General features: G+C 38.6%; 1 long non-coding RNA gene across 1 annotated transcript in view; it reads right to left on the minus strand.

Annotated features, from left to right (window-relative positions):
- Positions 1 to 14,911, minus strand: part of LOC147369594 (uncharacterized) — a 52,616-nt gene extending 37,705 nt beyond the window's left edge. The window contains exons 1-2 of the long non-coding RNA XR_015168553.1: positions 14,186 to 14,911; positions 10,863 to 10,954 (exon numbers count right to left, since the gene is read on the minus strand). This is a non-coding gene — a long non-coding RNA (uncharacterized LOC147369594). The remainder of the gene's footprint in view (positions 1 to 10,862; positions 10,955 to 14,185) is intronic.
- Positions 14,912 to 15,428: the final 517 nt, after the last annotated feature.

Here is a 15,428-nt window from a genome sequence, read left to right on the forward strand (position 1 = left end):
GAAGGAAATAGCAACCCACTCCAGTATTCTAGCCTGGAAAATCCCATGGACAAAGGTGGGCTACAGTCCGTGGGGTCACAAAGAGTCAGACACGACTGAGTGACAAACACTTTCTTTTACACACCACTTCTTAAGGACTTAATATCTTACAAGCACTTTAGAAAGGTGATTTAAAGGTATTACTAATTTTAATAATGAAGCTCAGAGAGGTCAACTTAATTAATCCTTGATCACACAGCCAAAATGGATAAATGCTAAAGGATAAATCTGAGTCTGTGTGATTTCAACGTCAATGGCATTTCTCCTAAAATGAAGGACAGAATCTGAGCCAGATTCCCACTCCTCTGCCTCTCCCAAAATGTGAAGAATTACTGATAGAAGTGCTCCCTGTTAGATTTCTATGCCCTTTTCCAGGGGATCTTTCTGACTCAGGGATTAAACTCATGTCTCTTGCACCTCCTGCATATGGCAGGTGGGTTGTTTACCACTAGTGCCACCTGGAAAGTCCCTCAGTCCAAAAGGCAAGCCCCTGTCAACTACATTGCAACACAACATTTCTTTCAAAGGAGAAACGTCACCTTTTTAGTGAGGCTACAATATTACCACTTCAACCATGAATAAGAAGACAGATTTGCAAAAGGTGTTGGAGAAGACTCTTGAGAGTCCCTTGGACTGCAGGGAGATCCAACCAGTCCATTCTGAAGGAGATCGGCCCTGGGATTTCTTTGGAAGGAGTGATGCTGGGGCTGAAACTCCAGTACTTTGGCCACCTCATGCGCAGAGTTGATTCATTGGAAAAGACTCTGATGCTGGGAGGGGTTGGGGACAGGAGGAGAAGGGGACAACAGAGGATGAGATGGCTGGATGGCATCACTGACTCAGTGGACGTGAGTCTGAGTGAACTCCGGGAGATGGTGATGGACAGGGAGGCCTGGCGTGCTGCGATTGATAGGGTCGCAAGAAATCGGACACGACTGAACGACTGAACTGAACTGACAATCCTATTGCGCATTAGAATTCCTTGATGTGGAATCAAACCTAGAAAACAGCCGCCTATTCCTGTTGACCTCCAGCTCACAAGATAGAACTGGTCTTACTTGCTGAAAAAGAAACCACTGGTCCAGTGTATCTTAGCACATACTAGTACATTCATGGAGAAGGAGTCCATTCAGACCCGGGTTACCTTACCTGTTTTTCTGGTATGGAGGATATTTACCCAGCATTCCCTGTGTACTCAGCATCTCTGTTGTAGCAAAGGGCATCTAATATCACCACTACTGCCTAATCACTAAGAAAACACACTTTATTAATAAAAGGCAAAATGCCAGTTTCTTACAAGCTAGCCTAAGCATTATGTATAATCAACTTCTCCTGCTTTTATAAAATCAGATTAATGAAACAAAAGTGCTTTTAAAATATAATCAACCTTGGGATTTGAGTGGGTGTGCAGGGTAACATTTACAAACCATGTTGCTTTCAGGGTCTTTGCGTTTATGCTTACGTTACTGTCCTGCAAAGTGAGTTGTGAATAGCCCATCCTATTTGAGTAGTGACTATATTTATATTGATTATATTTAATGCATTGATGTGAGTGGGATACTATGCAAAGAGAATATGAGTGATCAACAATCTTTAATCATATATAGCCTTTTAAAATTTGCTCATCAATACTGATTATTACTCTGCTTATTCTGTCTCTTATTCTCATAATTCAGTCAGAAAAATTGCCGATTAATAACAATATTGATTGTAACAGCTAACAATTACTGAGTGTTTACTAAAGCCTAAACACTCAAAATTCTACTTCTCACTTCAACTGTATGAGGAAGGTATTATTATTTCCTCCATTCTACAGTTGAGAAAACTGAGATCTACAGCTCTTAAGCCAACTTGCCAAACAACTTTTTACTGTGAATCAAAGGTGGACCAAGGAATTAGCATCAGGTATTTACGCCATTAGTCTCTGGTCTTGACCACCATACTATACAGCCTCCTAACAAAGGAAGGACAAGCCAAAACTGGTGAAAATGTTGCATCCTGACATATGACTACTTTGATGACAGTACCTCCCAACAAAGTGTTCCAACTCTCATTACCATTTTCTTCATTGTCTAGTCCAGGTCAAGACCTTTCTTTGTCCTCTACTAAAAGAATTCATTCATTCTACCCATTCCATAAATACTCATTGAGAACCCAGTCTTTACCCAAACATGTGTCAAGTGCTCAAGATGTTAGCTCGACATATCTAAAATACCTACCATGGTTAATGATAATCCCTTAAAATTACTAAAATGCAGTAAGATTGTCAAAATATTGATATGCATGTTGAAAGTAAGTAATAGATACCTGAATTATACACTCTAATTTTGTGTATGTTTGAAATTTTTCATTAAAACATTTTTCAAAAAATGAAAAAAGAAATTTAGAATTTACATGATTTGGCGCACAAGATACACATAGAAGCACATGACTGGGCACTCACTCAGAATGGCCCAAGGGAAGCATCATCAGAGCTGAGACCTGAGGCTAAAGAGAATCGTTCCAGGCAAAGTGCATTTGTGTGAGCTGTGGTCTCAGTAACTGTCCTGTTTCCTCCCTTCCAAAAAGTTGCGATTGTCCCTCTTTATGCATTTACCAAAATCAAAAGCAGCAATCCCAACAGTCAGTCAGTTCAATAAGAGGAAATAAACTGAATGAAAAGAAAACCTAACAGGACAAGAATGTTATGATGCAGGAGGTAAGGATACAGCCATAGCTTCCAGTGACCTTGCATGCGTGTGTACTAAGTCGCTTCCGTCATGTCTGACTCTGTGCGACCCTGTGGACTATAGTCCACCAGGTTCCTCTGTCCACGGGATTCTCCAGGCAAGAATACTGGAGTGGATGACTATGCCCTCCTCCAGGGCTCTTCCAGACCAAGGGAGCAAACCTGTGTCTCTTACGTCTACCTACACTGGCAGTTCTTTACCACTAGCACCACCTGGGGAGCCCTCCAGTGAGCCTGACAGACAGTTATTAATAGCAACTCAACAAGCAGCCCCCTTTCTTGTCATTGCTGATGTAAAGGTATATAAATATAAATGTAACTGCCAGCTCTCTTGACCTTTTTGCCCCTGCCATAGAAGGCTTGTCCCAAACCAGGTCTCTTCCTTTATCCTGGTTTGTGCAATGGAGTATTGGAGAAATGTGGAACAAGGCCACAGCAGCTGACTTACAGTTACCAACATGTAATGTAAGTGAGAAATAAATCATAAAGCACTAAGATAATGGGGCTGTTCATTATTGCAGCAAATCTGAGTAATATATCTTCTAAGAGAGCTCTTTGGATTTTATTGCTAGCCATACAGGAAACAAAAAATAATAATCAAATGACAAGGCAAAACAAAAGAAACACAAACCTTTGCATGGGGTACCTATATCTGCCTGGGGCTGAGTTTTCCCACCAGTCCTCTCCTATGATTTTGTACGGCTGCCTGGAGGGCTGCAAGAACATTTCTGGAGTTATCTCCAACTTCAACAGGGAAAATCGTTATAATCGATTAGTAATGTCTTCCAGGAGCATGCAAAACACAAATGATGTGTTTGCTCATTGAGAGCTCCAACATCTCCCACTCTTTCTGCCCTTCAAAGAAAGAAAGATTGTGTTTTCCTCATTGTCCATTGTCTTCCTCTGTATCCTTCTAAATATCCGTTCCCCCTCACTGGAATCTCTCAACTCTGTTACAGTACCTGAGAGAATGGTGGTAAGGGAAGCTGGCTTTTTTCCAGAGTAAAGAGTCAGTGTAAATACACATCTTTTTTCCTTGGATGATCTGCCTGTGTGTTCTCCTGCTCTGATCACTCCTTACTATACTTCTGAAAGAAGTGCTTAGTTTTATTGACCCTGTAACTGGTACGCAGAATACATGTAACTCTTCCCAGAGCTAAACGGGGTACCTTCACAAAACCCCATTTCTACCAATACTGCTAGTTCACTCAGGGTTAGGCTAGCACATAAAACTGTGAACCAGGGCCATATTTCATGGAGTAATCAGGCATTAACACCAAGCATAATTCACATTCCTCCTCACAGAGCCACCCTCCAACAAACCACTCTTACATTGTTAGAGCGCCATCTAGAGGCCATCTCAACAAAGACCGTTTCCCAAGCCACTCAATGAGCCTGCTACGAAGGGAGCAACAATACAAATTAAAAGAAGAGGAAAAAGAGGAGGAGAGTAATTTTTACCATGCATCTCCATGTGACAGGAGGAGAAGGCAATGGCAACCCACCCCAGTACTCTTGCCTGGAAAATCCCATGGACGGAGGAGCCTGGTAGGCTGCAGTCCATGGGGTCGCTAAGAATTGGACACGACTGAGCGACTTCACTTTCACTTTTCACTTTCATGCATTGGGGAAGGAAATGGCAACCCACTCCAGTGTTTTTGCCTGGAGAATCCCAGGGATAGAGGAGCCTGGTGGGCTGCCGTCTATGGGGTCGCACAGAGTCGGACACGACTGAAGTGACTTAGCAGCAGCAGCAGCTATGTGACAGGATAGGAAACTGAATGCTTTATCTCACTCAATCACACAAAGTAATTACTATTATCCCCCCTTTACAGATGAGAAAAATGGACCTAAAAGTATGGTCTTTGTTCAATCAAGAAGCAGAGCCAGGATTCAAAACCCTTACTTGCTCATATCAATGTGAATGCTTCTCCTACTCTTCAGCACTTCCAACTCTTGATGTGGCTCAGGACTCTTAGATTTCAAAATGTTTTGTTTATCCCCAAAAAAGTATGTCAACTTCAGTACTGAAAATGTGCCTGTGCAGAGCCAAATACATTTATTTACTTCTCCTGCCTTGACTATTCCATGTCGTTTTCCTCTATGACAGATATGCACTAAATAAATATTTGTTCAATAAATAAATGACTAAATATTTTTCCTTGCCTCCTTTCAAACCCTTTTTAAAGGGTTTTCTGTATTCCCAGTATGGTTGCACCCACATCTGACCACACTGTATATTCTCATCATACGAAAGGCCTTCCTTCGCACGCACCTCTGCCCACCAACTAAATGCCAGGCTTCACAAGCCATGCATCCCTAAAGATGAAGTGACTGAGAGTTAAAATTAATCAGGTTACTCCTAGTGAAAGGAAACCCTATACCAAACCATCTTTCTACAATAAAGAGTGATTGAATCATCTGAATAACTACTCTGTTATTCATCTTTGTTGAGCTTGCTTTTCACATACTGGTTTATATCAACTAAGGTATACCCAAACATTAATGTTTATTCTTCAGTGACACCCAGCTAAGCCTTCCGAGTATTCCCCCTGCCCCCAGGACTCTACCCATTGTTTCAGTAAGAGTGTGAGCTCAACGAGGGCAAGTACTGATTTTAAAAATAATTTGTAACCCTCTAGTTCCCACTGCAGTTTTTTTCATCTGTATTATTAAATGTTTATGACTGACCAAGGATTTCTCTTCCTCTCTAGCTAGTCCTTTGAAAGAAATACTAATGAGCAATTAAATGTTAAAAAGGAGCAAAAGAATGAGGAATAGATTTTCCCAAAAGGTAATTATTGAGTGCCTACCAAATTCTAGGAACCACACTGGGTGATGTGGGCACAAAGGCTCTGGCCTCAAGGCTATACACAGTCTCATGGGATAAACAGACAATTGCAGTGCAGTGTTCTGGGTCGGCAGAGGCCGGGGGATATCCTACACTTTGAAAGAAGACAACAATGACTGACTGCTGAAGTCTCTAATTACTGAGCTTTCTCCTGAAGTGATGGTAAATGCTGTAATGCAATTATAATAAATATTATAATGCAATTACAATGCATGTGTGTTGAATTAAATCAAATTGCTGTCTTGCTTTCCAGAAGCTCAAATACAAAATATGAGCTACGAAATTTACAAAAGCATTTTTAAACTCGGAGCTTGCTAGTATGTTACCCCCTGGAGATATTTCAGAAGATTTTAACCCATAAGAATCCTCAAGAAATTTTATAAGATTCTGTCCTACCTAATGACTCTTTGATGTGCTGAACAGGTCCTTCTAGAAGTTTCTTTAGAATTTTCTCAGGCACATGAGGTAAAAGAATTCAAGGAACTGACAAACCTAGAATCTAATTTTTCTGACACTGGATAATTTCAAGTTGATAATGACAACTGAGTGTGATTGAAAATATCCACAGTTTGTACAAAATTGTGTCACATAAAACCGTAGCCTCCAGCACCTATAAATGTTAATTCTCTCAGAACTAGGGTCATCTTAAGCCTCTTTCCTACTATGCTCAACAAGCTCTTTGAGAGCATAGCTTGTGTCTTTCTTACTATCATACACGGGATCCTGCCAAAATTGGAAGGTCCTGCCAAAACTGGAGGACACAAAATAAGCATCTTACATGTAATGGGAATGAATGAAAATATTATAACTGAATGCATGTAAGCAAACATAATTGACTATCCCTTGGAATAGCCAGAAGTTTTTGTGGAATTTATAAATATACGTCTCAATCATTCTCCATGTTAAGCAAACATGTCTTCTTTTCAATGTAAACCTGCTTTATTGCTTTCTCTGTTTCATCATACAAGTAAAACATCTTTTTTAGATGTATTAGAAAATGAAAATAATCAACATTTTAAAATAAAAAAATTTTACCACCTAGAGCTAATCAGTATTAACATTTTGTTTCATTTCTTTTTGCAAGGTTTTCTATGCAAATATCAGTTCAGTTCAGTTCAGTTCAGTCTCTCAGTCATGTCCGACTCTTTGCAACCCCATGGCTTCCCTGTCCATCATCAACTCCTGGAGCTTACTCAAACTCATGTCCATTGAGTCAGTGATGCCATCCAACCATCTCATCTTCTATCATCCCCTTCTCTTCCCACCTTCAATCTTTCCCAGCATCAGGGTCTTCTCCAATGAGTTAGTTCTTCACATCAGGTGGCCAATGTATTGGAATTTCAGCTTCAGCATCAGTCCTTCCAATATATACACTTTCAAAAATAAAGACATTTTCCTAATGCATGAATTATTTTGTAACTTGTATATATAGAAAATAATAAGTAAGCTGTCTCACATACAGGGTTATTGTTACCACCTTTCTAAATTCCATATATATGCATTAGTATACTGTATTGGTGTTTTTCTTTCTGGCTTACTTCAGTCTGTATAATAGGCTCCAGTTTCATCTACCTCATTAGAACTGATTCAAATGCATTCTTTTTAATGGCTGAGTAATACTCCATTGTGTGTATGTACCACAGCTTTCTTATCCATTCATCTGCTGATGGACATCTAGGTTGTTTCCATGTCCTGGCTGGACAACCCAGAGAGATGGTATGGGGACGGAGGTGGGAGGGGGGTTCAGGATGGGGAACACGTGTATACGCGTGGCAGATTCATGTTGATGTAAGGCAAAACCAATACAATATTGTAAAGTAAATAAATAAATAAATAAAAACCTCATCAGCTGTAAAAAAAATAATAAAATAAAAGTAAAAAAAATAAAGTAAAATAATAAGTAAGCATATTTCATATCATAAATTTGTATGTATATTCTCATCTTTAATGGTTGCAGAGTAAAGCATTGCCTATATCTCAAAATGTATTTAATCTATCCTTGATATCAGACAGCTAGGTTTTATCTAAAGTTTTGTTATTTTAAACAACATTGTGACAAAAGTCTTTATATTTAAACTTCTTGCATTCATTTGAGTTTCCTTAAAAAACTAATAGAATTGCTGGACTAAAGGGAAAGATCATTTTAAAGCCTCCTGATGCTTTGACCTACATTTTTCTCTGGACCACCCCTCGCCTTATACAGACCCTGTACCAAGTATAGGTAGTCTCACTGTTCATCCGTATGGAAAAGAAAAATTTTAAACATTCACTTATTGTCTATAATACATTTAGTGAATAGGAACATGATTGTGCACGCCTTGTATATGAATATACACAGAATGTATAATAGGTAAGAAGTGTACTCAAGCCAGGTTACTTGATTTCATGTCCTGATTCACCCGTCTACTAATCCTGTGACTCATTTTCCTCATCTGGCAAATGGTTAAAATATCTCTCAGGTTATTCTGAGGATTAAATGAATTGATCCATAAAATGGATTCAGAACAGTACCTTACACATGTAAATATTTAATAAATGCTATACACATTCTTCTTTTTCCTAGGAAAACTACTAAATTTTCAGCCTCCTTTGCAGTTACATAGGTCCTTGAGACTAGAATATAAGTTGAATAGATGTGAGTCATTTACTGGCCTGACTCATTAATATCTTCAAGACATGCTCCTCATCCATTCCCCTGTCAGCCAGCTAAACACCTAGAGTCGGTAGACCCACAGGATGGAACCACTGGATCTATGAATAAGTGGAACAAGAGCCCCACCCCTACCAACCACACTGAACTATCACAGCATCAGTGAGAAATAAATGTGCATTGTGTTACATGTGAAATGCTTTGTTGCTTCTGTTATAGTGGTTAGCCTTTCTGCACTAGTAAAGTTGCCTATGATTATTTCTTATAATATACTACCTGTTTTAAAGAACAAAAATTTTGATCTCAAAATACGAACCATAGATAAATAAAAGGAGTTCAGAACCAAAAATTTGCTACAGATAATCCACAACTTGATAACATAGGAATCCAAGAGTCATTCATCAAGTTGAATTATTTTTAACCTCATCTCTTTCATATAGTTCCCATTTTGGCTCCAGGCTAAAGAGGATAATTTCAATACAGCTAAATGGGTTTATTCAACTTAAAACATAGATTCCTCATGTCCCCTCTTAGCTTTACCAGTGAATATTGTTTTCTTATACATTGACTGAAACATTTAGACTATAAATATCAAAAGTACTAGCTGAGAAAATCCAGGAGGAAACATTCATCAGGAAAAGGAGAAATATTCAAAAGAAGGGCTTTGAATTAAAAAAAAAAATTCAACAGCGACAAGAAATTTCCTATAATGGTTATGAAATGTCTACAGTAAAGTCCCCCAAAACAAGAATATATTTCCCAAGTTTTCCTCTTGAGGACCATAGACATGAAAGAAATATATTCAATTTAGGGTACTATTCATTTTGCAAAAATGGAAAAAAGAAAGGGAAAGGAAAAGTGATACCAAGAATGACATAGAATGAATATATATATATGCCATTTTACAAGCATTCAGACAAAAATGTATTCAATATTAGCCATATAATTTGTCTTCTAAAGTTAGAGCTTCCAGCTGAGACTAACTGAGATATTTTCCAGAGTGTTTTGTTACTCAAGGAACCGTAAGATATTAGATTACATTATCAAATATATCTTTCTAAATACAGAACTAAATGACTATCCCCTTATTTGCATCCTGCTCTGTAATGTGTTTTGTATAAAGAAAGGTGTTATCAACCCCATCCTTCCCCCCCCTCCCCCAAAAGGACACTGAAATTCAGAAAAGTCAAGGGGTTTGTCCAAGGTTATCTGGACAATGTTATAAGGCAACACAAATAATCATCCACTGAGTGATGTGCAAACTTCAATCTTCACATATGAATTTTCTGGACATGGTTAAAGTGACAGCCATGGTCAAGTTACTCAGTATAACAGTTATAGATGTGCCTATGAGAAAACGTGAGCAACTGGATGCATTTGAATGAGCCCAGCTTAAATCATAGAAAAGAACAACTGAATCATTTAATAATCAACAGGTTAAACCTAATTCTAATAATTCCAGTGAAAATACCTGAAGTACAAAAGGTTTACCAAGCACCATTTTAATAGCATACTGGTTTCAGGAAAGAGTTAAATAAAACAAAATTTTAGGCTAATAAAGTGATCCCACAAGTGCTTTGGATTTCTTTGTGACATAATTTAACCTCTACATGGTTCCCGAGAAACAGCTTTATAACAGACATTTCCTCTTTGTTTTCATTATTCCATCTGAGACATAATTCTTTAGAAAAAGAAGAGCAACTAAGAGACCTTTTTATAAAAATCACACAAATATTTTATTAAAAAAATACAAATAGTAAGCAAGTAAAAAAAAAATCACACAAATATAACAAAGTTGTAAACAATCATGCATTTAAAAGAAAATTATACTTTCTTGAAAATGTAGTAAGAATACTCCAAACAAAACATGAAGCAGGAACTCAGAGTAAAAACTGAAATGCATTTCAGCCTGCTTTGTTGTTGTTGTAGTAAAATGTTTATGCTAAATTGAACAAATACAACAAAACAACAAAAAATAGAACTGCCTTCTCAGTTCTAATTCAGTTTGGCAAATATGCCTGAATACCTCTTTATTAGTAAGCACACAAGCAGAAAACAGAATTCATCCCAGATGACTCAAATAAAGAGACTTTAATACAATAACTACTTATGGAGGTATGAGCAAGGTTAAGAAGATGAAAACAGGAATGGGGTACATAAATCTTTCTTTCCCATATCAAAAAAAAAAAAAAAGGTGAGCACAAGTACCCAAATAGTAAAGTCCATTATAGTTGCTTAGATTTGACCGTGAAATTTGGCTTTGATGTTTTGGCAGCTGCATTTATAACAACCATGTGAACCAAAGCAGTGATAGATGGCTAGAAAAGGGGGGAAGGAAAGATGGGACCAAGAAACACAGTGGAAGAAACATCCAAGAAACATCCATTGGATGAAAGATTGCAGTTGTAGGATTGTAAGAGAAAGAACAAGCAGGCAAAGGTACTTATGAGGTTCTAATTCCACCTGCCCAGGTATAATGAATCCATTAGCAGCTAAGGGAAGAGAGTAAGGCTGAGTACAGAGAGTGAAGAAACAGCTTCTGGTCTTACCTGAACAGGCACGGGGACTTGGATTCAAAGTGTTTCTGGTCTTACCTGAACAGGAACTTAGACGTGGATTTGAGTCCTAAGTCAGCCCCTCACTTTTGTGGAAAAGCAGACAAATCTCTGGGTCTTTTTTTCTTCACCTGAGAAAACAGGCTAATTTTAGTGGTTTCTTCAGAGATTTTTGGTTATTTTGTTTTAATCAAAATCCTTTTTATTTTCATTAGTTTTAGGTTTATAAAAAAAAAAAATACTGATCAGAAAGTATTGTTCAATACACCACCTCACTCCCTAACAATTTCCCTTATTAACATCTTGCATTCCTGTGATGGGCTTCCTCAATGGCTCAGCAGTAAAGAATCCACCTGCAATGTAGGAGATGAGGGTTCAGACCTTGGTTTGGGAAGATCCCCTGGAGAAGGCAATGGCAACCCATTCCAGTATTCTTGCCTGGGAAATCCCATGGACAGAGGATCCGGTGGGGTGGGGGGTGGGTACAGTCCAAAGGGTGGCAAAGAGTCAGACACCACTGAGCGACCGAACACATGCACGTACATTTTTGTGGTACATTTGTCATAATAGATGAGTCAATGTTGATACATTATTGCTATTTGAAGTCCATGTTTTAAATTAGGCTTCATTGTTTATCTATTCTATGAATGTGGGCAAATGAATGACATGTCTCCACCATGGACAGTATCATTCAGAATAGCTTCACACCCTAAAAATCTATGCTACTTCTATTCATTCCCCACCCCCAAACCCTGGCGAACACTCATCTTTCTACTGTCTCCATAGTTTTCCCTTTTCAGACCGTCACATATTTGGAATCATACAGTATGCAGAATTTTTAGATTGTTTTCTTTCACATAGCAGTATGCATTTAAGGTTTATAGAGTCATTTTGAAGTCTTGAAGATACTAAAATTTGTTCAGTGAAGAACACTAAACAAACGGTAATGGTTTTTACTTCTATCATTAGTACTGTTGTTATTTCAATGCAGGCTTCATTTTCCTAGAGTTTTGAAAAGGAGATCATGAATTTCCCCTGAGTAGGTAATGTAGGAGAAGACTCTTGAGAGTCCCTTGGACTGCAAGGAGATCCAACCAGTCCATTCTAAAGAGATCAGCCCTGGGTGTTCTTTGGAAGGAATGATGCTAAAGCTGAAACTCCAGTACTTTGGCCACCTCATGAGAAGAGTTGACTCATTGGAAAAGACTGTGATGGTGGGAGGGATTGGGGGCAGGAGGAGAAGGGGACGACAGAGGATGAGATGGCTAGATGGCATCACCAACTCGATGCACGTGAGTTTGAGTGAATTCCGGGAGGTGGTGATGGACAGAGAGGCCTGGTGTGCTGCGATTCATGGGGTCGCAAAGAGTCAGACACGACTGAGCGACCGAACTGAACTGAAATGAATGTAGGTCCTGTTTTATCTAAATTCTTTTACTCCCAACATTTTGGTAACACTTATTTCATCTCTAGTTTGCTTACTCACTCTCCTCCCCTATAAACTGACAATTTTGTGAGAACAGGGACCATTCCTGCCTTGTCCACTACTCTATTCCCAGCGTTTAGCACAGTGCTTGGTAGGTGGCAGGTCCTTCTTAAACATTTGCCAAGTGAGCGAAAGGTTGGCATGGTGACCTGAATGGAAGAGAAAAGGAGTTGCAGTAACACAGTTTTGGGCAATGAACTGGAGGAAAGGCTATGATGAAACCATATTCCCCAGGACTAGAAAATTTTGTGTATTTTGGAAATTAATCCTTTGTGAGTTGTTTAATTTCCTATTATTTTCTCCCATTCTGAGGACTGTCTTTTCACCTTGTTTATGGTTCCTTTTGCTGTGCAAAAGTTTTTAAGTTTAATTAGGTCCCATTTGTTTATTTTTGTTTTTATTTCCATTACTCTAGGAGGTGGGTCATAGAGGATCTTGCTGTGATTTATATCAAGGAGTGTTCTGCCTATGTTTTCCTCTAAGAGTTTTATAGTTTCTGACCTTACATTTAGGTCCTTAATCCATTTTATCTTTGTGTATGGTGTTAGGAAATATTCTAATTTCACTCTTCTACATGTTGCTGTCCAGTTTTCCCAACATCACTTATTGAAGAGATTGCCTTTTCTCCATTGTTTATTCTTGCCTCTATATCTATGGTTAATTTATGTTGATATATGACAGAAACCAACACAGTATTATAAAGAGATTATCCTCCAATTAAACATAAATACATATTTTAAAAAAGAAAAACAGTGGAGGACTTTATCCAGCTCTACAACTCACACACATAAGGACTTACATACCTGACAAAGGGAGTCTTCACTTAAATGCTTCCTTCATCTCAACGTGTAGTATTTTAAGTTTCTATATAGCAAGAGATGTGCCAAATGGCTTTAAATAATATACTGAATGCTATTCAAATACATATAGTTTAATAGCTACTTATAACTTTTTGAGATGGCTGTTACTTACTGAAGTTCAACTGAAATCAGAGTTAGTGTGTAGTGTTAGCTGTTCAGGCATGTCCAGCTCTGCAACCCCATGGACAAGAGCCCACCAAGCTTCTCTGTCCATGGAATTCTCCAGGCAAGAATACTGGAGTGGGTTGCCATTTCCTTCTTCAGGGGATCTTCCCGACCCAGGGATCGAATCGCAGTCTCCTACATTGCAGGTGGGTTCTTTACCATCTGAACCATCAACTTTACCCTAATTTTTCTTTGGATGCAATACAAATTCACCAACCCACAGTGCTACCTAAGATGAAGTCAACATTAGTTTATCAGTCTTCCTTAGGATTTACTCCAGATATGTGAAGAAAGAATTGTTTAAAAAAGCAATTGACACCTCTCCTCTGGCTCATCTCCAAAATATTCAAAGCATATCTCTTCATCTCTGGATGTTTTTCTTTTTGTCCCATTTTTATTTTAAACTAATGATAATGATATTTCATTGATGTCACTCTGGCAGAAAGTTTAAGCAGAAAGTTTCCTCTAAACCAAAATGTTCCTTAACCCACTGGGGAATTCTTAAAGCGAGATACTAATATGCACTGTAATTAAGAAATAATGAGCTTCCCACCATGATTTATTTCCATAGATTTAGATTCAATGCTGAGAAGCTACAGTTTAAATTGTTGCTGTGCCCAATAGCAAAAACTCCTTTAAATTCTCTGAGGTCAATTTTAAATAAACTTGCATTTCAGCAAAAAGAAAGTTAAGTGAAACTATGGTTCTGATTCGTCACCCTCGCTCCCACCCAAAGTGAAGGAAATATGCAGGCAGGCAGACGGGGAGAGAGAAAGAGTGTGGGGAAGAGAGAGGAAAAAAAGAGAGAGAGGTGAGACTGAAAAAAAAAAATTAATATGAAAAAGCATTACCCTCATTCCTGTGAGGTCTTGGGGGAAGTTTCTCTGCCAGTCCTCCTCCTGTGAAGTCTGAAGTCATTCCATTCCCATTCCTTAGGGTGCCTGCAGTTAACTGAACACTAAGAAAAAGAATGAATGACAAGGTCAGAGGCCTTGATTAAGATACTTCTCAGCTGCCCTGAAGGATTAACGTTGATGGCACAGGGCCAGAAAAACCCCACTGTTCGCTCAGAAGAAACTGAAATTTAGCGGATTGAAGCAGCTCTTAAATGTAACAGTTAACAGCAAAGGCTATGGAAGAAGACCACTTATTAGCAGTGTGAACTCAGGTGGTTCACTTAATCTCTCTGAGCCTCATTCTCTTCAACTGTCAAACATGGCTGATAATTCCCCCTTTTGTAGGACTATGTATATCATTGTAAAAAGCACAGTGGTACTCAGTACATTTCCACTGTTTTAAAATTATGCTGGCTTCGACTCATCTTCAAAGAGGCCTCTGGCAAGAGTTACAAAGGAAGTCAGAGAGCCAACCCTTGGCTTAATTTGGGACACAGGGCAGATCATCTGCAGTTATGGAAACCCTGAACCTGGGATGAAGTGTTTTATTTGAAACGCACCAAGTTGGGAAGAAGAAATTAGGTTAGAAATTATAAATCTGCTGAGAGGATGAATAAAATTTTGTTTTATCCCAACTAGTGTCAAATGTGCTTTTTAATCACCTCATAATGAGAAAAATCAGAGAATACTGAAAAAAAACAAAACAAAACCCCTAGATCTTTCTCACTAAACCCCACCTCCAACAAAAGTCAGATAGAGTTATGTGGCTTTTGATCACCCACAGAAGTTTGGGGTTTAGAGAAAAGTTTTAACATTGTATTCATTCAACACTTTTTATTGAGTTCTGGGGAGATAATAATGAATAAAAAAAATGACCTTTGCTTTTAAATGAGAGAGAGACTTGTCCATACATAGTCACATTTTTTTTAAATATGGTAATGACTCCAGGGAAAAATGTGATATCTTAAAGGGTATGCAGATTTAGATTGAGAAGTCCCTCCTTTAGCACAGGCTTTTCCAGAGTCCACTCTGCAATAGAAGCTGGCACATGAGTGGTTCATTCAAGGAACAGGCATGAGGGATAGGGACCAAGAAAGCCAGCACAAGCCTATGTTATGTGATCAGCCTTAGGACTTCCCTGGTGGCTCAGATGGTAAAGCGTCTGCCTACAATGCGGGAGACCCAGGTTCAGTCCCTG

The sequence above is a fragment of the Bos grunniens genome, chromosome 7 (genome assembly GCF_055505025.1).
Source record: "Bos grunniens cultivar Pamir isolate PY7600 chromosome 7, Bosgru_T2T1.0, whole genome shotgun sequence".
Taxonomy (NCBI): Eukaryota; Metazoa; Chordata; class Mammalia; order Artiodactyla; family Bovidae; genus Bos; species Bos grunniens.